The following is a 23,889-nucleotide window of genomic DNA, read 5'->3' as shown; positions in this document are numbered from 1 at the left end:
AACACCTTCAGGAATGCATGGATCATCGATCCCAAATAAAACCAAGACCCAATCCTCCAAAGGCAGGCGTCCTGTCTGGTGCACCCCCGCCATAAACAAACTATACAATAGAAGGAGGAAGCTACTAAATGATAGAGCAAAATCCCAAAGGGAAGGCATCACTGATCAGTATTAGCAAAAACTACGGGCACTCATAAAATTGTCTAAGGCCAGCTTCGAGAGAAAATTGCACAGGACACTAAGGATAATCACAAGGCTTTCTTTAGTTATGTTAGGAACCTGGGTGGTAATTCCCAGATATGCTCAGAATTAGTCCAAAATGACAAAAAATACACCGAACCCACAGACATTGCCAACATCCTAGCTGACAGGTTCAGCGCAAACTTCTCCACCCCCTCCACACCAAAAGGGCAAATATCTATCCCAGCAGAGTGCTGCCCCCCTGACATATCAGATGCGCAGGTAAGAGCCGCCCTCTCCAAAGTAAAAAACACAGCATCAATGGGACCAGACAGTGTCCTAGGCTGTGTCCTACATGAACTCCAAGAAGAGCTAAACCCAAACATAAAACTACTGTTCAATCTCAGCCTTACTACAGGATATGCGCCCAAAGAGTGGCGTACAGCAAAAGTGGTCCCTCTCCATAAAGGTGGTGCCTCAATGGATCCTGGAAACTATCGCCCCATAAGCCTGACTAGCTTGGTCTGCAAAGCTATGGAAAGGATCATCATGGACCTCATAAATAAAGATATTGGGGACCTACAGACACTGGATGCTACACAGTTCGGCTTTGTTAAGGGCAGATCCTGCCTCTTAAACCTGGTTGATTTCTTTGAAACAGTCACCAAGGCCATTGACGAGGGGAAGGTGGTCCACACAGCCTACCTGGACCTCGCAAAAGCCTTCGATACAATACCCCACTTGGGCATTATAGATAAGCTCACCAGCTTAAATATAAACCCCTATGTCACTAGATGGATTGCAAACTGGCTCAAGGACAGAACCCACATGGTTAGAATTGCTGGAGCCATGTCAGACTCCAAACCAGTTACAAGTGGTGTCCCACAAGGCTCAGTCCTGGGACCTCTCTTGTTCGGTATATATTTCTCGGAGGTACAGGCCAACACGGAAGGACTGTGGCTGACCAAGTTCGCAGATGACTGCAAACTGGGTGCCATAATCGACTCTCCAGCCGACACAAGGATTCTCCAAAAAAGCATAATAGAAACAGACAACTGGTGCCAGAGCCATGGCCTCAAGCTAAATGCCAAAAAGTGTATAGTCATCCCCTTTGGCAAAAACAAAGTGCCCACAAATTACCACATAGGTGGTAATCCATTAAGTACAGAAGAAGTAATTAGGGACCTGGGGACCCAAGTTGATAGCAATCTCTCATTTTACAACCACGTGGCCAAAGTGGTTAGAAAAACATTTTATATAGCCCACCTAATCATGAAGGGATTCACATCTAGATCAGGGGAGGTCATCGTGCCTCTTTACTCATCCCTCATCAGGCCCATAATTGAGTACAATGCACCTTTTGGGATGTACCTTACCAGACACCTGCAGCAACTGAAAAGACCCCAAAAGTACCTCACCAAGAGGATCAAAGGGCTCAAACAGATGCCATATGCTGCCCGGTTAAAGAAACTCCAGCTCTACTCAGTGGCATACCGCCTGTTCAGAGGCGATCTGTGCCTGACATATAAAGCCATGTCCAACCAGAATTAATGGACATGCTGCACCTAAGAAAATCCAAATCCCATCGAGCTACGCGCTCGAGAGACTTGAACCTCAGCACTGAAATAAATAGGACATGCTGGAGGGACAGATTCATAACCCAGAGGCTCCCTTCACTCTGGAATAAAATCCCAGTCCAGGTTAGGCAGAGTCCCTCATTGACTCTCTTCAAGAGGAATCTTGATGAGTGGATGGGAGATCATAGGTTTACCCGGTATCACTTCTGTGTCACTGTTAGACAGAGGCACAGTATACTAACCTGAAAAGAGCATAGCAAAATAAATTTACAATGGGTGGCGAAAGCCAAACACATTCTGGCTAGGCTTATAAATGCCCTAGGGCAGATAGCCTAGTATGAACCTATGAACCTATGAACCTATGTACCTTGTTCCCCATTGGCCCTATGTGCTGTTAATCACCATGGCAATCACAATACTATGGTAGCATGTGCAAAGGTCACTTGTCAGTCACCTCTATGGTACAATTGTGGAATATGTGGGTCATGTGGCAATGTCACAGCTGCCACATGTACACAGTCAACCCTCTCCCCTATACATGGACGTACAACACATGTATGAGATGCAACCACATAGCCAAACTGGGACTAAGCACTCTGAACCCAGTACTGGCATAACCTGTCAGGTGGCATGAAATACTACAGTGACTACAATACCAGTCTGATGTAGACCTACACTGACAGCAATCCAAACACGTGAACACACTGGGCCATTCGTGGAGCCTCAGAATAGCATCCTGCCTGAGCAGCAGACACCTCTGCAGCTGGCACACAGGCATACGTTAAGCCAGAACACAGCATGTGCAACACATTGCACACAAATCCTGTGTACCAAACAGTCACAGCCTGTATGGCTAGACAACACACCTGCTACAGTTGTGTTAGGTACCTTTATTGTCCAGTACAGTGAGGTCATGCTCACCAGGCTGGACAAGGTGAAGGTCACAGTGATATGCCCGTGGGGCACTATGGTCCACCACATAACACAAGCATACAGGTCAGTCAGAGGCATGGAAACATATGACTCAGTCATTGTCCATGCCACTATGGCTGACCTGTGATGTACCGCCCTGGACTACATGATAGGGAACATGGAAGGGCTCTCTGAGCATGTGGCACAGGCTGGTATGACCCTGACCTTGGTTGGCATCATACCCTCACCAGGAATGCTGACGTATTACTGAATGCTGATGAATTACTGTAGCTACAACACCCTAGCTGAAAGGTTCCTAGCATGTAGTCACTGCATTGCTATGGAACAACTTGTTACCACTCCCACAACAGGTGAAAACATGCAGCACCTGTTCATCAACAACATGTAGACTATATGCCCCAGACCAGATGTATATCCCTCACTGCTAGGATGATACCATATACATCTCACACTGTATATACACTTACCACATGCAGCACCTGCACAGAAATCCACAGTCATAATTTTATCCAGTGCAAATACCATGTATTCACATGTGGCAGGCATCAGACATGGGAACTATTGAAGGTCACAGGTACATATGTGTATTTGGCACACACATACATCATCTGTGTCCATTGCCATTACAGGTTTAATTGATGTCATGCATTATTGTGAACAACAACCCTCACACATGGGCATTCTGTGTGACAAAAACACACGTGGCATGTGTGGAATTCAAAGCCATAACTAACTGTGCTATGACAGTAGTGAGAGGCAGAGCGTGCTATTTGCATTACTGGGAGATTTGCCCTCTTCCAATGTACTTGTAGGGTGTTGACATCATCTCTGTGTAGAGATTGGAATATGCAGCAGCTGGTGTGTTGTACTGGTTGGCAAAAGGGTCAGTTCTCTCACACATGTAATTGCACACACCCTAGAGCATGCTATTTGCATTACTGGGAGATTTGCCCTATGCAGCAGCTGGTGTGTTGTACTGGTTGGCAAAAGGGTCAGTTCTCTCACACATGTAATTGCACACACCCTAGAGCATGCTATTTGCATTACTGGGAGATTTGCCCTATGCAGCAGCTGGTGTGTTGTACTGGTTGGCGAAGGGTCAGTTCTCTCACACATGTAATTGCACACACCCTAGAGCATGCTATTTGCATTACTGGGAGATTTGCCTGCCCCATGCAGCAGCTGGTGTGTTGTACTGGTTGGCAAAAGGGTCAGTTCTCTCACACATGTAATTGCACACACCCTAGAGCATGCTATTTGCATTACTGGGAGATTTGCCCTATGCAGCAGCTGGTGTGTTGTACTGGTTGGCAAAGGGTCAGTTCTCACACATGTAATTGCACACACCCTAGAGCATGCTATTTGCATTACTGGGAGATTTGCCCTATGCAGCAGCTGGTGTGTTGTACTGGTTGGCAAAAGGGTCAGTTCTCTCACACATGTAATTGCACACACCCTAGAGCATGCTATTTGCATTACTGGGAGATTTGCCCTATGCAGCAGCTGGTGTGTTGTACTGGTTGGCGAAGGGTCAGTTCTCTCACACATGTAATTGCACACACCCTAGAGCATGCTATTTGCATTACTGGGAGATTTGCCTCCCATGCAGCAGCTGGTGTGTTGTACTGGTTGGCAAAAGGGTCAGTTCTCACACATGTAATTGCACACACCCTAGAGCATGCTATTTGCATTACTGGGAGATTTGCCCTATGCAGCAGCTGGTGTGTTGTACTGGTTGGCAAAAGGGTCAGTTCTCTCACACATGTAATTGCACACACCCTAGAGCATGCTATTTGCATTACTGGGAGATTTGCCCTATGCAGCAGCTGATGTGTTGTACTGGTTGGCAATGGGTCAGTTCTCTCACACATGTAATTGCACACACCCTAGAGCATGCTATTTGCATTACTGGGAGATTTGCCCCATGCAGCAGCTGGTGTGTTGTACTGGTTGGCAAAAGGGTCAGTTCTCTCACACATGTAATTGCACACACCCTAGAGCATGCTATGCAGCAGCTGGTGTGTTGTACTGGTTGGCAAAAGGGTCAGTTCTCTCACACATGTAATTGCACACACCCTAGAGCATGCTATTTGCATTACTGGAGATTTGCCCTATGCAGCAGCTGGTGTGTTGTACTGGTTGGCAAAAGGGTCAGTTCTCTCACACATGTAATTGCACACACCCTAGAGCATGCTATTTGCATTACTGGGAGATTTGCCCTATGCAGCAGCTGGTGTGTTGTACTGGTTGGCAAAGGGTCAGTTCTCTCACACATGTAATTGCACACACCCTAGAGCATGCTATTTGCATTACTGGGAGATTTGCCTTATGCAGCAGCTGGTGTGTTGTACTGGTTGGCAAAAGGGTCAGTTCTCTCACACATGTAATTGCACACACCCTAGAGCATGCTATTTGCATTACTGGGAGATTTGCCCTATGCAGCAGCTGGTGTGTTGTACTGGTTGGCAAAAGGGTCAGTTCTCTCACACATGTAATTGCACACACCCTAGAGCATGCTATTTGCATTACTGGGAGATTTGTTTGCCCTATGCAGCAGCTGGTGTGTTGTACTGGTTGGCAAAAGGGTCAGTTCTCTCACACATGTAATTGCACACACCCTAGAGCATGCTATTTGCATTACTGGGAGATTTGCCCTATGCAGCAGCTGGTGTGTTGTACTGGTTGGCAAAAGGGTCAGTTCTCTCACACATGTAATTGCACACACCCTAGAGCATGCTATTTGCATTACTGGGAGATTTGCCCTATGCAGCAGCTGGTGTGTTGTACTGGTTGGCAAAAGGGTCAGTTCTCTCACACATGTAATTGCACACACCCTAGAGCATGCTATTTGCATTACTGGGAGATTTGCCCTATGCAGCAGCTGGTGTGTTGTACTGGTTGGCGAAGGGTCAGTTCTCTCACACATGTAATTGCACACACCCTAGAGCATGCTATTTGCATTACTGGGAGATTTGCCCTATGCAGCAGCTGGTGTGTTGTACTGGTTGGCAAAAGGGTCAGTTCTCTCACACATGTAATTGCACACACCCTAGAGCATGCTATTTGCATTACTGGGAGATTTGCCCTATGCAGCAGCTGGTGTGTTGTACTGGTTGGCAAAAGGGTCAGTTCTCTCACACATGTAATTGCACACACCCTAGAGCATGCTATTTGCATTACTGGGAGATTTGCCCTATGCAGCAGCTGGTGTGTTGTACCCTATGCAGCAGCTGGTGTGTTGTACTGGTTGGCAAAAGGGTCAGTTCTCTCACACATGTAATTGCACACACCCTAGAGCATGCTATTTGCATTACTGGGAGATTTGCCCTATGCAGCAGCTGGTGTGTTGTACTGGTTGGCAAAAGGGTCAGTTCTCTCACACATGTAATTGCACACACCCTAGAGCATGCTATTTGCATTACTGGGAGATTTGCCCTATGCAGCAGCTGGTGTGTTGTACTGGTTGGCAAAAGGGTCAGTTCTCTCACACATGTAATTGCACACACCCTAGAGCATGCTATTTGCATTACTGGGAGATTTGCCCTATGCAGCAGCTGGTGTGTTGTACTGGTTGGCAAAGGGTCAGTTCTCTCACACATGTAATTGCACACACCCTAGAGCATGCTATTTGCATTACTGGGAGATTTACCCTATGCAGCAGCTGGTGTGTTGTACTGGTTGGCAAAGGGTCAGTTCTCTCACACATGTAATTGCACACACCCTAGAGCATGCTATTTGCATTACTGGGAGATTTGCCCTATGCAGCAGCTGGTGTGTTGTACTGGTTGGCGAAGGGTCAGTTCTCTCACACATGTAATTGCACACACCCTATGCAGCAGCTGGTGTGTTGTACTGGTTGGCAAAAGGTCAGTTCTCTCACACATGTACACACACCATGCTATTTGCATTACTGGGAGATTTGCCCTATGCAGCAGCTGGTGTGTTGTACTGGTTGGCAAAAGGGTCAGTTCTCTCACACATGTAATTGCACACACCCTAGAGCATGCTATTTGCATTACTGGGAGATTTGCCCTATGCAGCAGCTGGTGTGTTGTACTGGTTGGCAAAAGGGTCAGTTCTCTCACACATGTAATTGCACACACCCTAGAGCATGCTATTTGCATTACTGGGAGATTTGCCTGCCCTATGCAGCAGCTGGTGTGTTGTACTGGTTGGCAAAAGGGTCAGTTCTCTCACACATGTAATTGCACACACCCTAGAGCATGCTATTTGCATTACTGGGAGATTTGCCCTATGCAGCAGCTGGTGTGTTGTACTGGTTGGCAAAAGGGTCAGTTCTCTCACATGTAATTGCACACACCCTAGAGCATGCTATTTGCATTACTGGGAGATTTGCCCTATGCAGCAGCTGGTGTGTTGTACTGGTTGGCAAAAGGGTCAGTTCTCTCACACATGTAATTGCGCACACCCTAGAGCATGCTATTTGGATTACTACCCTATGCAGCAGCTGGTGTGTTGTACTGGTTGGCAAAAGGGTCAGTTCTCTCACACATGTAATTGCACACACCCTAGAGCATGCTATTTGCATTACTGGGAGATTTGCCCTATGCAGCAGCTGGTGTGTTGTACTGGTTGGCAAAAGGGTCAGTTCTCACACATGTAATTGCACACACCCTAGAGCATGCTATTTGCATTACTGGGAGATTTGCCCTATGCAGCAGCTGGTGTGTTGTACTGGTTGGCAAAAGGGTCAGTTCTCTCACACATGTAATTGCACACACCCTAGAGCATGCTATTTGCATATGCAGCAGCTGGTGTGTTGTACCCTATGCAGCAGCTGGTGTGTTGTACTGGTTGGCAAAAGGGTCAGTTCTCACACATGTAATTGCACACACCCTAGAGCATGCTATTTGCATTACTGGGAGATTTGCCCTATGCAGCAGCTGGTGTGTTGTACTGGTTGGCAAAAGGGTCAGTTCTCTCACACATGTAATTGCACACACCCTAGAGCATGCTATTTGCATTACTGGGAGATTTGCCCTATGCAGCAGCTGGTGTGTTGTACTGGTTGGCAAAAGGGTCAGTTCTCTCACACATGTAATTGCACACACCCTAGAGCATGCTATTTGCATTACTGGGAGATTTGCCCTATGCAGCAGCTGGTGTGTTGTACTGGTTGGCAAAAGGGTCAGTTCTCTCACACATGTAATTGCACACACCCTAGAGCATGCTATTTGCATTACTGGGAGATTTGCCCTATGCAGCAGCTGGTGTGTTGTACTGGTTGGCAAAAGGGTCAGTTCTCTCACACATGTAATTGCACACACCCTAGAGCATGCTATTTGCATTACTGGGAGATTTGCCCTATGCAGCAGCTGGTGTGTTGTACTGGTTGGCAAAGGGTCAGTTCTCTCACACATGTAATTGCACACACCCTAGAGCATGCTATTTGCATTACTGGGAGATTTGCCCTATGCAGCAGCTGGTGTGTTGTACTGGTTGGCAAAAGGGTCAGTTCTCTCACACATGTAATTGCACACCCTAGAGCATGCTATTTGCATTTCTGAGATTTGCCCTATGCAGCAGCTGGTGTGTTGTACTGGTTGGCAAAAGGGTCAGTTCTCTCACACATGTAATTGCACACACCCTAGAGCATGCTATTTGCATTACTGGGAGATTTGCCCTATGCAGCAGCTGGTGTGTTGTACTGGTTGGCAAAAGGGTCAGTTCTCTCACACATGTAATTGCACACACCCTAGAGCATGCTATTTGCATTACTGGGAGATTTGCCCTATGCAGCAGCTGGTGTGTTGTACTGGTTGGCAAAAGGGTCAGTTCTCTCACACATGTAATTGCACACACCCTAGAGCATGCTATTTGCATTACTGGGAGATTTGCCCTATGCAGCAGCTGGTGTGTTGTACTGGTTGGCAAAAGGGTCAGTTCTCTCACACATGTAATTGCACACACCCTAGAGCATGCTATTTGCATTACTGGGAGATTTGCCCTATGCAGCAGCTGGTGTGTTGTACTGGTTGGCAAAAGGGTCAGTTCTCTCACACATGTAATTGCACACACCCTAGAGCATGCTATTTGCATTACTGGGAGATTTGCCCTATGCAGCAGCTGGTGTGTTGTACTGGTTGGCAAAAGGGTCAGTTCTCTCACATGTAATTGCACACACCCTAGAGCATGCTATTTGCATTACTGGGAGATTTGCCCTATGCAGCAGCTGGTGTGTTGTACTGGTTGGCAAAAGGGTCAGTTCTCTCACACATGTAATTGCACACACCCTAGAGCATGCTATTTGCATTACTGGGAGATTTGCCCTATGCAGCAGCTGGTGTGTTGTACTGGTTGGCAAAAGGGTCAGTTCTCTCACACATGTAATTGCACACACCCTAGAGCATGCTATTTGCATTACTGGGAGATTTGCCCTATGCAGCAGCTGGTGTGTTGTACTGGTTGGCAAAAGGGGGTCAGTTCTCTCACACATGTAATTGCACACACCCTAGAGCATGCTATTTGCATTACTGGGAGATTTGCCCTATGCAGCAGCTGGTGTGTTGTACTGGTTGGCGAAGGGTCAGTTCTCTCACACATGTAATTGCACACACCCTAGAGCATGCTATTTGCATTACTGGGAGATTTGCCCTATGCAGCAGCTGGTGTGTTGTACTGGTTGGCAAAAGGGTCAGTTCTCTCACACATGTAATTGCACACACCCTAGAGCATGCTATTTGCATTACTGGGAGATTTGCCCTATGCAGCAGCTGGTGTGTTGTACTGGTTGGCAAAAGGGTCAGTTCTCTCACACATGTAATTGCACACACCCTAGAGCATGCTATTTGCATTACTGGGAGATTTGCCCTATGCAGCAGCTGGTGTGTTGTACTGGTTGGCAAAAGGGTCAGTTCTCTCACACATGTAATTGCACACACCCTAGAGCATGCTATTTGCATTACTGGGAGATTTGCCCTATGCAGCAGCTGCTGTGTTGTACTGGTTGGCAAAGGGTCAGTTCTCTCACACATGTAATTGCACACACCCTAGAGCATGCTATTTGCATTACTGGGAGATTTGCCCTATGCAGCAGCTGGTGTGTTGTACTGGTTGGCAAAAGGGTCAGTTCTCTCACACATGTAATTGCACACACCCTAGAGCATGCTATTTGCATTACTGGGAGATTTGCCCTATGCAGCAGCTGGTGTGTTGTACTGGTTGGCAAAAGGGTCAGTTCTCTCACACATGTAATTGCACACACCCTAGAGCATGCTATTTGCATTACTGGGAGATTTGCCCTATGCAGCAGCTGGTGTGTTGTACTGGTTGGCAAAGGGTCAGTTCTCTCACACATGTAATTGCACACCCTACAGCAGCTGGTGTGTTGTACTGGAGTTCTCTCACACATGTAATTGCACACACCCTACTGGGAGATTTGCCCTATGCAGCAGCTGGTGTGTTGTACTGGTTGGCAAAAGGGTCAGTTCTCTCACACATGTAATTGCACACACCCTAGAGCATGCTATTTGCATTACTGGGAGATTTGCCCTATGCAGCAGCTGGTGTGTTGTACTGGTTGGCAAAAGGGTCAGTTCTCTCACACATGTAATTGCACACACCCTAGAGCATGCTATTTGCATTACTGGGAGATTTGCCCTATGCAGCAGCTGGTGTGTTGTACTGGTTGGCAAAAGGGTCAGTTCTCTCACACATGTAATTGCACACACCCTAGAGCATGCTATTTGCATTACTGGGAGATTTGCCCTATGCAGCAGCTGGTGTGTTGTACTGGTTGGCAAAAGGGTCAGTTCTCTCACACATGTAATTGCACACACCCTAGAGCATGCTATTTGCATTACTGGGAGATTTGCCCTATGCAGCAGCTGGTGTGTTGTACTGGTTGGCAAAAGGGTCAGTTCTCTCACACATGTAATTGCACACACCCTAGAGCATGCTATTTGCATTACTGGGAGATTTGCCCTATGCAGCAGCTGGTGTGTTGTACTGGTTGGCAAAAGGGTCAGTTCTCTCACACATGTAATTGCACACACCCTAGAGCATGCTATTTGCATTACTGGGAGATTTGCCCTATGCAGCAGCTGGTGTGTTGTACTGGTTGGCAAAAGGGTCAGTTCTCTCACACATGTAATTGCACACACCCTAGAGCATGCTATTTGCATTACTGGGAGATTTGCCCTATGCAGCAGCTGGTGTGTTGTACTGGTTGGCAAAAGGGTCAGTTCTCTCACACATGTAATTGCACACACCCTAGAGCATGCTATTTGCATTACTGGGAGATTTGCCCTATGCAGCAGCTGGTGTGTTGTACTGGTTGGCAAAAGGGTCAGTTCTCTCACACATGTAATTGCACACACCCTAGAGCATGCTATTTGCATTACTGGGAGATTTGCCCTATGCAGCAGCTGGTGTGTTGTACTGGTTGGCAAAAGGGTCAGTTCTCTCACACATGTAATTGCACACACCCTAGAGCATGCTATTTGCATTACTGGGAGATTTGCCCTATGCAGCAGCTGGTGTGTTGTACTGGTTGGCAAAAGGGTCAGTTCTCTCACATGTAATTGCACACACCCTAGAGCATGCTATTTGCATTACTGGGAGATTTGCCCTATGCAGCAGCTGGTGTGTTGTACTGGTTGGCAAAAGGGTCAGTTCTCTCACACATGTAATTGCACACACCCTAGAGCATGCTATTTGCATTACTGGGAGATTTGCCCTATGCAGCAGCTGGTGTGTTGTACTGGTTGGCAAAGGGTCAGTTCTCTCACACATGTAATTGCACACCCTAGAGCATGCTATTTGCATTACTGGGAGGTTTTTCCTATGCAGCAGCTGGTGTGTTGTACTGGTTGGCAAAAGGTCAGTTCTCTCACACATGTAATTGCACACACCCTAGAGCATGCTATTTGCATTACTGGGAGATTTGCCCTATGCAGCAGCTGGTGTGTTGTACTGGTTGGCAAAAGGGTCAGTTCTCTCACACATGTAATTGCACACACCCTAGAGCATGCTATTTGCATTACTGGGAGATTTGCCCTATGCAGCAGCTGGTGTGTTGTACTGGTTGGCGAAGGGTCAGTTCTCTCACACATGTAATTGCACACACCCTAGAGCATGCTATTTGCATTACTGGGAGATTTGCCCTATGCAGCAGCTGGTGTGTTGTACTGGTTGGCAAAAGGGTCAGTTCTCTCACACATGTAATTGCACACACCCTAGAGCATGCTATTTGCATTACTGGGAGATTTGCCCTATGCAGCAGCTGGTGTGTTGTACTGGTTGGCAAAAGGGTCAGTTCTCTCACACATGTAATTGCACACACCCTAGAGCATGCTATTTGCATTACTGGGAGATTTGCCCTATGCAGCAGCTGGTGTGTTGTACTGGTTGGCAAAAGGGTCAGTTCTCTCACACATGTAATTGCACACACCCTAGAGCATGCTATTTGCATTACTGGGAGATTTGCCCTATGCAGCAGCTGGTGTGTTGTACTGGTTGGCAAAAGGGTCAGTTCTCTCACACATGTAATTGCACACACCCTAGAGCATGCTATTTGCATTACTGGGAGATTTGCCCTATGCAGCAGCTGGTGTGTTGTACTGGTTGGCAAAAGGGTCAGTTCTCTCACACATGTAATTGCACACACCCTAGAGCATGCTATTTGCATTACTGGGAGATTTGCCCTATGCAGCAGCTGGTGTGTTGTACTGGTTGGCAAAAGGGTCAGTTCTCTCACACATGTAATTGCACACACCCTAGAGCATGCTATTTGCATTACTGGGAGATTTGCCCTATGCAGCAGCTGGTGTGTTGTACTGGTTGGCAAAAGGGTCAGTTCTCTCACACATGTAATTGCACACACCCTAGAGCATGCTATTTGCATTACTGGGAGATTTGCCCTATGCAGCAGCTGGTGTGTTGTACTGGTTGGCAAAAGGGTCAGTTCTCTCACACATGTAATTGCACACACCCTAGAGCATGCTATTTGCATTACTGGGAGATTTGCCCTATGCAGCAGCTGGTGTGTTGTACTGGTTGGCAAAAGGGTCAGTTCTCTCACACATGTAATTGCACACACCCTAGAGCATGCTATTTGCATTACTGGGAGATTTGCCCTATGCAGCAGCTGGTGTGTTGTACTGGTTGGCGAAGGGTCAGTTCTCTCACACATGTAATTGCACACACCCTAGAGCATGCTATTTGCATTACTGGGAGATTTGCCCTATGCAGCAGCTGGTGTGTTGTACTGGTTGGCAAAAGGGTCAGTTCTCTCACATGTAATTGCACACCATGCTATTTGCATTACTATGCAGCAGCTGGTGTGTTATACTGGTTGGCAAAAAAGTCAGTTCTCTCACACATGTAATTGCACACACCCTAGAGCATGCTATTTGCATTACTGGGAGATTTGCCCTATGCAGCAGCTGGTGTGTTGTACTGGTTGGCAAAAGGGTCAGTTCTCTCACACATGTAATTGCACACACCCTAGAGCATGCTATTTGCATTACTGGGAGATTTGCCCTATGCAGCAGCTGGTGTGTTGTACTGGTTGGCGAAGGGTCAGTTCTCTCACACATGTAATTGCACACACCCTAGAGCATGCTATTTGCATTACTGGGAGATTTGCCCTATGCAGCAGCTGGTGTGTTGTACTGGTTGGCAAAAGGGTCAGTTCTCTCACACATGTAATTGCACACACCCTAGAGCATGCTATTTGCATTACTGGGAGATTTGCCCTATGCAGCAGCTGGTGTGTTGTACTGGTTGGCAAAGGGTCAGTTCTCTCACATGTAATTGCACACACCCTAGAGCATGCTATTTGCATTACTGGGAGATTTGCCCTATGCAGCAGCTGGTGTGTTGTACTGGTTGGCAAAAGGGTCAGTTCTCTCACACATGTAATTGCACACACCCTAGAGCATGCTATTTGCATTACTGGGAGATTTGCCCTATGCAGCAGCTGGTGTGTTGTACTGGTTGGCAAAAGGGTCAGTTCTCTCACACATGTAATTGCACACACCCTATTTGCAGAGATTTCCCTATGCAGCAGCTGGTGTGTTGTACTGGTTGGCAAAGGGTCAGTTCTCTCACACATGTAATTGCACACACCCTAGAGCATGCTATTTGCATTACTGGGAGATTTGCCCTATGCAGCAGCTGGTGTGTTGTACTGGTTGGCAAAGGGTCAGTTCTCTCACACATGTAATTGCACACACCCTAGAGCATGCTATTTGCATTACTGGGAGATTTGCCCTATGCAGCAGCTGGTGTGTTGTACTGGTTGGCAAAAGGGTCAGTTCTCTCACACATGTAATTGCACACACCCTAGAGCCTATTTGCATTACTGGGAGATTTGCCCTATGCAGCAGCTGGTGTGTTGTACTGGTTGGCAAAAGGGTCAGTTCTCTCACACATGTAATTGCACACACCCTAGAGCATGCTATTTGCATTACTGGGAGATTTGCCCTATGCAGCAGCTGGTGTGTTGTACTGGTTGGCAAAAGGGTCAGTTCTCTCACACATGTAATTGCACACACCCTAGAGCATGCTATTTGCATTACTGGGAGATTTGCCCTATGCAGCAGCTGGTGTGTTGTACTGGTTGGCAAAAGGGTCAGTTCTCTCACACATGTAATTGCACACACCCTAGAGCATGCTATTTGCATTACTGGGAGATTTGCCCTATGCAGCAGCTGGTGTGTTGTACTGGTTGGCAAAAGGGTCAGTTCTCTCACACATGTAATTGCACACACCCTAGAGCATGCTATTTGCATTACTGGGAGATTTGCCCTATGCAGCAGCTGGTGTGTTGTACTGGTTGGCAAAAGGGTCAGTTCTCTCACACATGTAATTGCACACACCCTAGAGCATGCTATTTGCATTACTGGGAGATTTGCCCTATGCAGCAGCTGGTGTGTTGTACTGGTTGGCAAAAGGGTCAGTTCTCTCACACATGTAATTGCACACACCCTAGAGCTAATTGCATTACTGGGAGATTTGCCCTATGCAGCAGCTGGTGTGTTGTACTGGTTGGCAAAAGGGTCAGTTCTCTCACACATGTAATTGCACACACCCTAGAGCATGCTATTTGCATTACTGGGAGATTTGCCCTATGCAGCAGCTGGTGTGTTGTACTGGTTGGCGAAGGGTCAGTTCTCTCACATGTAATTGCACACCCTAGAGCATGCTATTTGCATTACTGGGAGATTTGCCCTATGCAGCAGCTGGTGTGTTGTACTGGTTGGCAAAAGGGTCAGTTCTCTCACACGTAATTGCACACACCCTAGAGCATGCTATTTGCATTACTGGGAGATTTGCCCTATGCAGCAGCTGGTGTGTTGTACTGGTTGGCAAAGGGTCAGTTCTCTCACACATGTAATTGCACACACCCTAGAGCATGCTATTTGCATTACTGGGAGATTTGCCCTATGCAGCAGCTGGTGTGTTGTACTGGTTGGCAAAGGGTCAGTTCTCACACATGTAATTGCACACACCCTAGAGCATGCTATTTGCATTACTGGGAGATTTGCCTTATGCAGCAGCTGGTGTGTTGTACTGGTTGGCAAAAGGGTCAGTTCTCTCACACATGTAATTGCACACACCCTAGAGCATGCTATTTGCATTACTGGGAGATTTGCCCTATGCAGCAGCTGGTGTGTTGTACTGGTTGGCAAAAGGGTCAGTTCTCTCACACATGTAATTGCACACACCCTAGAGCATGCTATTTGCATTACTGGGAGATTTGCCCTATGCAGCAGCTGGTGTGTTGTACTGGTTGGCGAAGGGTCAGTTCTCTCACACATGTAATTGCACACACCCTAGAGCATGCTATTTGCATTACTGGGAGATTTGCCCTATGCAGCAGCTGGTGTGTTGTACTGGTTGGCAAAAGGGTCAGTTCTCTCACACATGTAATTGCACACACCCTAGTTGCATTACCTGGAGATTTGCCCTATGCAGCAGCTGGTGTGTTGTACTGGTTGGCAAAAGGGTCAGTTCTCTCACACATGTAATTGCACACACCCTAGAGCATGCTATTTGCATTACTGGGAGATTTGCCCTATGCAGCAGCTGGTGTGTTGTACTGGTTGGCAAAAGGGTCAGTTCTCTCACACATGTAATTGCACACACCCTAGAGCTTGCTATTTGCATTACTGGGAGATTTGCCCTATGCAGCAGCTGGTGTGTTGTACTGGTTGGCAAAAGGGTCAGTTCTCTCACACATGTAATTGCACACACCCTAGAGCATGCTATTTGCATTACTGGGAGATTTGCCCTATGCAGCAGCTGGTGTGTTGTACTGGTTGGCAAAAGGGTCAGTTCTCTCACACATGTAATTGCACACACCCTATTTGCATTACTGGGAGATTTGCCCTATGCAGCAGCTGGTGTGTTGTACTGGTTGGCAAAAGGGTCAGTTCTCTCACACATGTAATTGCACACACCCTAGAGCATGCTATTTGCATTACTGGGAGATTTGCCCTATGCAGCAGCTGGTGTGTTGTACTGGTTGGCAAAAGGGTCAGTTCTCTCACACATGTAATTGCACACACCCTAGAGCATGCTATTTGCATTACTGGGAGATTTGCCCTATGCAGCAGCTGGTGTGTTGTACTGGTTGGCAAAAGGGTCAGTTCTCTCACACATGTAATTGCACACACCCTAGAGCATGCTATTTGCATTACTACCCTATGCAGCAGCTGGTGTGTTGTACTGGTTGGCAAAGGGTCAGTTCTCTCACACATGTAATTGCACACACCCTAGAGCATGCTATTTGCATTACTGGGAGATTTGCCCTATGCAGCAGCTGGTGTGTTGTACTGGTTGGCAAAAGGGTCAGTTCTCTCACACATGTAATTGCACACACCCTAGAGCATGCTATTTGCATTACTGGGAGATTTGCCCTATGCAGCAGCTGGTGTGTTGTACTGGTTGGCAAAAGGGTCAGTTCTCTCACACATGTAATTGCACACACCCTAGAGCATGCTATTTGCATTACTAGTAGATTTGCCCTATGCAGCAGCTGGTGTGTTGTACTGGTTGGCGAAGGGTCAGTTCTCTCACACATGTAATTGCACACACCCTAGAGCATGCTATTTGCATTACTGGGAGATTTGCCCTATGCAGCAGCTGGTGTGTTGTACTGGTTGGCAAAAGGGTCAGTTCTCTCACACATGTAATTGCACACACCCTATTTGCACCCCCAGAATTGCCCTATGCAGCAGCTGGTGTGTTGTACTGGTTGGCAAAAGGGTCAGTTCTCTCACACATGTAATTGCACACACCCTAGAGCATGCTATTTGCATTACTGGGAGATTTGCCTATGCAGCAGCTGGTGTGTTGTACTGGTTGGCAAAAGGGTCAGTTCTCTCACACATGTAATTGCACACACCCTAGAGCTTGCTATTTGCATTACTGGGAGATTTGCCCTATGCAGCAGCTGGTGTGTTGTACTGGTTGGCAAAAGGGTCAGTTCTCTCACACATGTAATTGCACACACCCTAGAGCTTGCATTTCTGGAAGATTGCCCTATGCAGCAGCTGGTGTGTTGTACTGGTTGGCAAAAGGGTCAGTTCTTTCACACATGTAATTGCACACACCCTAGAGCATGTTGCACCCTGCAGAATTGCCCTATGCAGCAGCTGGTGTGTTGTACTGGTTGGCAAAAGGGTCAGTTCTCTCACACATGTAATTGCACACACCCTAGAGCATGCTATTTGCATTACTGGGAGATTTGCCTGCCCCATGCAGCAGCTGGTGTGTTGTACTGGTTGGCAAAAGGGTCAGTTCTCTCACACATGTAATTGCACACACCCTAGAGCATGCTATTTGCATTACTGGGAGATTTGCCCTATGCAGCAGCTGGTGTGTTGTACTGGTTGGCAAAAGGGTCAGTTCTCTCACACATGTAATTGCACACACCCTAGAGCAAGCTATTTCCATTACTGAGAGATTTGCCCTATGCAGCAGCTGGTGTGTTGTACTGGTTGGCAAAAGGGTCAGTTCTCTCACACATGTAATTGCACACACCCTAGAGCTATTGCATTACTGGGAGGTTGCCCTATGCAGCAGCTGGTGTGTTGTACTGGTTGGCAAAAGGGTCAGTTCTCTCACACATGTAATTGCACACACCCTAGAGCATGCTATTTGCATTACTGGGAGATTTGCCCTATGCAGCAGCTGGTGTGTTGTACTGGTTGGCAAAAGGTCAGTTCTCTCACACATGTAATTGCACACCCTAGAGCATGCTGGTTTGTTGTACTGGGTAATTGTTCCCCTATGCAGCAGCTGGCATGTTGTACTTGTTGGCAAAAGGTTCAGTTCTCACACATGTAATTGCACACACCCTAGAGCATGCTATTTGCATTACTGGGAGATTTGCCCTATGCAGCAGCTGGTGTGTTGTACTGGTTGGCGAAGGGTCAGTTCTCTCACACATGTAATTGCACACACCCTAGAGCATGCTATTTGCATTACTGGGAGATTTGCCCTATGCAGCAGCTGGTGTGTTGTACTGGTTGGCAAAAGGGTCAGTTCTCTCACACATGTAATTGCACACACCCTAGAGCATGCTATTTGCATTACTGGGAGATTTGCCCTATGCAGCAGCTGGTGTGTTGTACTGGTTGGCGAAGGGTCATTTCCCTCACACATGTAATTGCACACACCCTAGACCATGCTATTTGCATTACTGGGAGATTTGCCCTATGCAGCAGCTGGTGTGTTGTACTGGTTGGCAAAAGGGTCAGTTCTCTCACACATGTAATTGCACACACCCTAGAGCATGCTATTTGCATTACTGGGAGATTTGCCCTATGCAGCAGCTGGTGTGTTGTACTGGTTGGCAAAAGGGTCAGTTCTCTCACACATGTAATTGCACACACCCTAGAGCATGCTATTTGCATTACTGGGAGATTTGCCCTATGCAGCAGCTGGTGTGTTGTACTGGTTGGCAAAAGGGTCAGTTCTCTCACACATGTAATTGCACACACCCTAGAGCATGCTATTTGCATTACTGGGAGATTTGCCCTATGCAGCAGCTGGTGTGTTGTACTGGTTGGCAAAAGGGTCAGTTCTCTCACACATGTAATTGCACACACCCTAGAGCATGCTTTTTGCATTTCTGGAAGATTGCCCTATGCAGCAGCTGGTGTGTTGTACTGGTTGGCAAAAGGGTCAGTTCTCTCACACATGTAATTGCACACACCCTACTTCCAGAGATTGGAATATGCAGCAGCTGGTGTGTTGTACTGGTTGGCAAAAGGGTCAGTTCTCTCACACATGTAATTGCACACACCCTACAGCATGCTATTTGCATTACTGGGAGATTTGCCCTATGCAGCAGCTGGTGTGTTGTACTGGTTGGCAAAAGGGTCAGTTCTCTCACACATGTAATTGCACACACCCTACTTCCACCCCCCCAGAGATTGGAATATGCAGCAGCTGGTGTGTTGTACTGGTTGGCAAAAGGGTCAGTTCTCTCACACATGTAATTGCACACACCCTAGAACATGCTATTTGCATTACTGGGAGATTGCCCTATGCAGCAGCTGGTGTGTTGTACTGGTTGGCAAAAGGGTCAGTTCTCTCACACATGTAATTGCACACACCCTAGAGCATGCTATTTGCATTACTGGGAGATTTTTCCTATGCAGCAGCTGGTGTGTTGAACCCAGTGCAGCAGCTGGCATGTTGTACTGGTTGGCAAAAGGTTCAGTTCTCTCACACATGTAATTGCACACACCCTAGAGCATGCTATTTGCATTACTGGGAGATTTGCCCTATGCAGCAGCTGGAGTGTTGTACTGGTTGGCAAAAGGGTCAGTTCTCTCACACATGTAATTGCACACACCCTAGAGCATGCTATTTGCATTACTGGGAGATTTGCCCTATGCAGCAGCTGGTGTGTTGTACTGGTTGGCAAAAGGGTCAGTTCTCTCACACATGTAATTGCACACACCCTAGAGCATGCATTTTTGTGTACTGAGATTGCCCTATGCAGCAGCTGGTGTGTTGTACTGGTTGGCAAAAGGGTCAGTTCTCTCACACATGTAATTGCACACACCCTAGAGATTGCACCCCAGAGAATTGCCCTATGCAGCAGCTGGTGTGTTGTACTGGTTGGCAAAAGGGTCAGTTCTCTCACACATGTAATTGCACACACCCTAGAGCATGCTATTTGCATTACTGGGAGATTTGCCCTATGCAGCAGCTGGTGTGTTGTACTGGTTGGCAAAAGGGTCAGTTCTCTCACACATGTAATTGCACACACCCTACTTCCAACCCCCCAGAGTTTGGAATATGCAGCAGCTGGTGTGTTGTACTGGTTGGCAAAAGGGTCGGTTCTCTCACACATGTAATTGCACACACCCTACTTCCAAACCCCCAGAGATTGTAATATGCAGCAGCTGGTGTGTTGTACTGGTTGGCAAAAGGGTCAGTTCTCTCACACATGTAATTGCACACACCCTACTTCCACCCCCCTAGAGATTGGAATATGCAGCAGCTGGTGTGTTGTACTGGTTGGCAAAAGGGTCAGTTCTCTCACACATGTAATTGCACACCCTACTTCCACATCCCAGAGATTGGAATATGCAGCAGCTGGTGTGTTGTACTGGTTGGCAAAGGGGTCAGTTCTCTCACACATGTAATTGCACACACCCTACTTCCACCTATGCAGCAGCTGGTGTGTTGTACTGGTTGGCAAAAGGTCAGTTCTCTCACACATGTAATTGCACACACCCTAGAGCATGCTATTTGCATTACTGGGAGATTTGCCTATGCAGCAGCTGGTGTGTTGTACTGGTTGGCAAAAGGGTCAGTTCTCTCACACATGTAATTGCACACACCCTACTTCCACCCCCCCAGAGATTGGAATATGCAGCAGCTGGTGTGTTGTACTGGTTGGCAAAAGGGTCAGTTCTCTCACACATGTAATTGCACACACCCTAGAGCATGCTATTTGCATTACTGGGAGATTTGCCCTATGCAGCAGCTGGTGTGTTGTACTGGTTGCCAAAAGGGTCAGTTTTCTCACACATGTAATTACACACACCCTACTTCCACCCATGCAGCAGCTGGTGTGTTGTACTGGTTGCCAAAAGGGTCAGTTTTCTCACATGTAATTGCACACACCCTACTTCCACCCACCAGAAATTGGAATATGCAGCAGCTGGTGTGTTGTACTGGTTGGCAAAAGGGTCAGTTCTCTCACACATGTAATTGCACACACCCCCCAGAGACTGGAATATGCAGCAGCTGGTGTGTTGTACTGGTTGGCAAAAGGGTCAGTTCTCTCACACATGTAATTGCACACACCCTAGAGCATGCTATTTGCATTACTGGGAGATTTGCCCTATGCAGCAGCTGGTGTGTTGTACTGGTTGGCAAAAGGGTCAGTTCTCTCACACATGTAATTGCACACACCCTACTTCCACCATATGCAGCAGCTGGTGTGTTGTACTGGTTGGCAAAAGGGTCAGTTCTCTCACACATGTAATTGCACACACCCTACTTCCACCCAGAGATTGGAATATGCAGCAGCTGGTGTGTTGTACTGGTTGGCAAAAGGGTCAGTTCTCTCACACATGTAATTGCACACACCCTAGAGCATGCTATTTGCATTACTGGGAGATTGCCCTATGCAGCAGCTGGTGTGTTGTACTGGTTGGCAAAAGGGTCAGTTCTCTCACACATGTAATTGCACACACCCTACTTCCACCCCCTAGAGATTGGAATATGCAGCAGCTGGTGTGTTGTACTGGTTGGCAAAAGGGTCAGTTCTCTCACACATGTAATTGCACACACCCTACTTCCACTCCCCCACAGAGATTGGAATATGCAGCAGCTGGTGTGTTGTACTGGTTGGCAAAAGGGTCAGTTCTCTCACACATGTAATTGCACACACCCTACTTCCACCCCCAGAGATTGGAATATGCAGCAGCTGGTGTGTTGTACTGGTTGGCAAAAGGGTCAGTTCTCTCACACATGTAATTGCACACACCCTACTTCTATTTGCATTACTGGGAGATTTGCCCTATGCAGCAGCTGGTGTGTTGTACTGGTTGGCAAAAGGGTCAGTTCTCTCACACATGTAATTGCACACACCCTAGAGCATGCTATTTGCATTACTGGGAGATTGCCCTATGCAGCAGCTGGTGTGTTGTACTGGTTGGCAAAAGGGTCAGTTCTCTCACACATGTAATTGCACACACCCTACTTCCAAATCCCCAGAGATTGGAATATGCAGCAGCTGGTGTGTTGTACTGGTTGGCAAAAGGGTCAGTTCTCTCACACATGTAATTGCACACACCCTACTTCCACCCCAGAGATTGGAATATGCAGCAGCTGGTGTGTTGTACTGGTTGGCAAAAGGGTCAGTTCTCTCACACATGTAATTACACACACCCTACTTCCACCCATGCAGCAGCTGGTGTGTTGTACTGGTTGCCAAAAGGGTCAGTTTTCTCACACATGTAATTACACACACCCTAGAGCATGCTATTTGCATTACTGGGAGATTGCCCTATGCAGCAGCTGGTGTGTTGTACTGGTTGGCAAAAGGGTCAGTTCTCTCACACATGTAATTGCACACACCCTACTTCCACCCCCCCAGAGATTGGAATATGCAGCAGCTGGTGTGTTGTACTGGTTGGCAAAAGGGTCAGTTCTCTCACACATGTAATTGCACACACCCTACTTCCACCCCCCAGAGATTGGAATATGCAGCAGCTGGTGTGTTGTACTGGTTGGCAAAAGGGTCAGTTCTCTCACACATGTAATTGCACACACCCTACTTCCACCATATGCAGCAGCTGGTGTGTTGTACTGGTTGGCAAAAGGGTCAGTTCTCTCACACATGTAATTGCACACACCCTACTTCCAGATTGGAATATGCAGCAGCTGGTGTGTTGTACTGGTTGGCAAAAGGGTCAGTTCTCTCACACATGTAATTGCACACACCCACCCCACACACACACACTCTTTTGCAGGATTCAAACCCTATCTAACTATGTTATAACACAAGACGGACATTAGTTGAGCACATTACTGGGAGGTTTTCCTTCTCCTGCTGTACTTATAGGGTGCTGACATCATCAGTGTTTAGAAGGGAATGTGCATCCTGTAGTGTGTTCTCCTAGTTGCCAAAGGGACATTTCCTCACACAGAATTGCACACACACTAAACCCCCTCACCCAAATGCACACACTTGCCATTTGCAGGATTCAAACCCCTACCTAACTATGTTATGACACTCAAGAGGCATTAGCAGAGCGCTATTCATTACTGGGAGGTTTCTTCTCCTGCTGTACTTATAGGGTGCTGACATCATCAGTGTTTAGAAAGAGGAATGTGCATCCTGTAGTGTGTTCTCCTAGTTGCCAAAAGGGACATTTCTTTCACACAGAATTGCACACACACTAATCCCCCTCCACACACACTGAGCATTTGCAGGATTCAAACCCCTACCTAACTATGATACTTGAGACAGACACATTAGCAGAGCATGCTATTCACATTACTGGGAGGTTTCCCTTCTCCTGCTGTACTTATAGGGTGCTGACATCATCAGTGTTTAGAAAGAGGAATGTGCATCCTGTAGTGTGTTCTCCTAGTTGCCAAAGGGACATTTCTTTCATACAGAATTGCACACACACTAACCCCCCTCCACACACACTGAGCATTTGCAGGATTCAAACCCCTACCTAACTATGTTATGACATTCAAGACGGACACATTAGCAGAGCACGCTATTCGCATTACTGGGAGGTTTCCTTTCTCCTGCTGTACTTATAGGGTGCTGACATCATCAGTGTTTAGAAAGGGAATGTGCATCCTGTAGTGTGTTTTCCCAGTTGCCAAAGGGACATTTCTCACACAGACTTGCACACACACCCACTCACCCACACACACTGAGCATTTGCAGGATTCAAACCCCTACCTAACTATATTATGACACTTGAGGGAGAGCGCACTATCCAAATTACTGGGCATCTGTTCTGCACCTGCAGTATTTATAGGGTGCTGACATCATTATTTCTACAGAGGTATGTACATCTAGTACTACCTGTCAGGTGGGGGATAGCATATATATGCATTTGCAGCCACCTACTTCAGGGTCAGATATGCACATCGCACTGGCAGGTTATGTTCTATACCATGCTTCGTGACCACAGGACCTGTAACACACAACACAACCAGTTTGGACCACCCCTCC

This window comes from Protopterus annectens, chromosome 4.part0 (genome assembly GCF_019279795.1).
Source record: "Protopterus annectens isolate FY-2018-M chromosome 4.part0, PAN1.0, whole genome shotgun sequence".
NCBI lineage: Eukaryota > Metazoa > Chordata > Ceratodontiformes > Protopteridae > Protopterus > Protopterus annectens.
Note: the sequence above shows the minus strand (reverse complement) of the source record.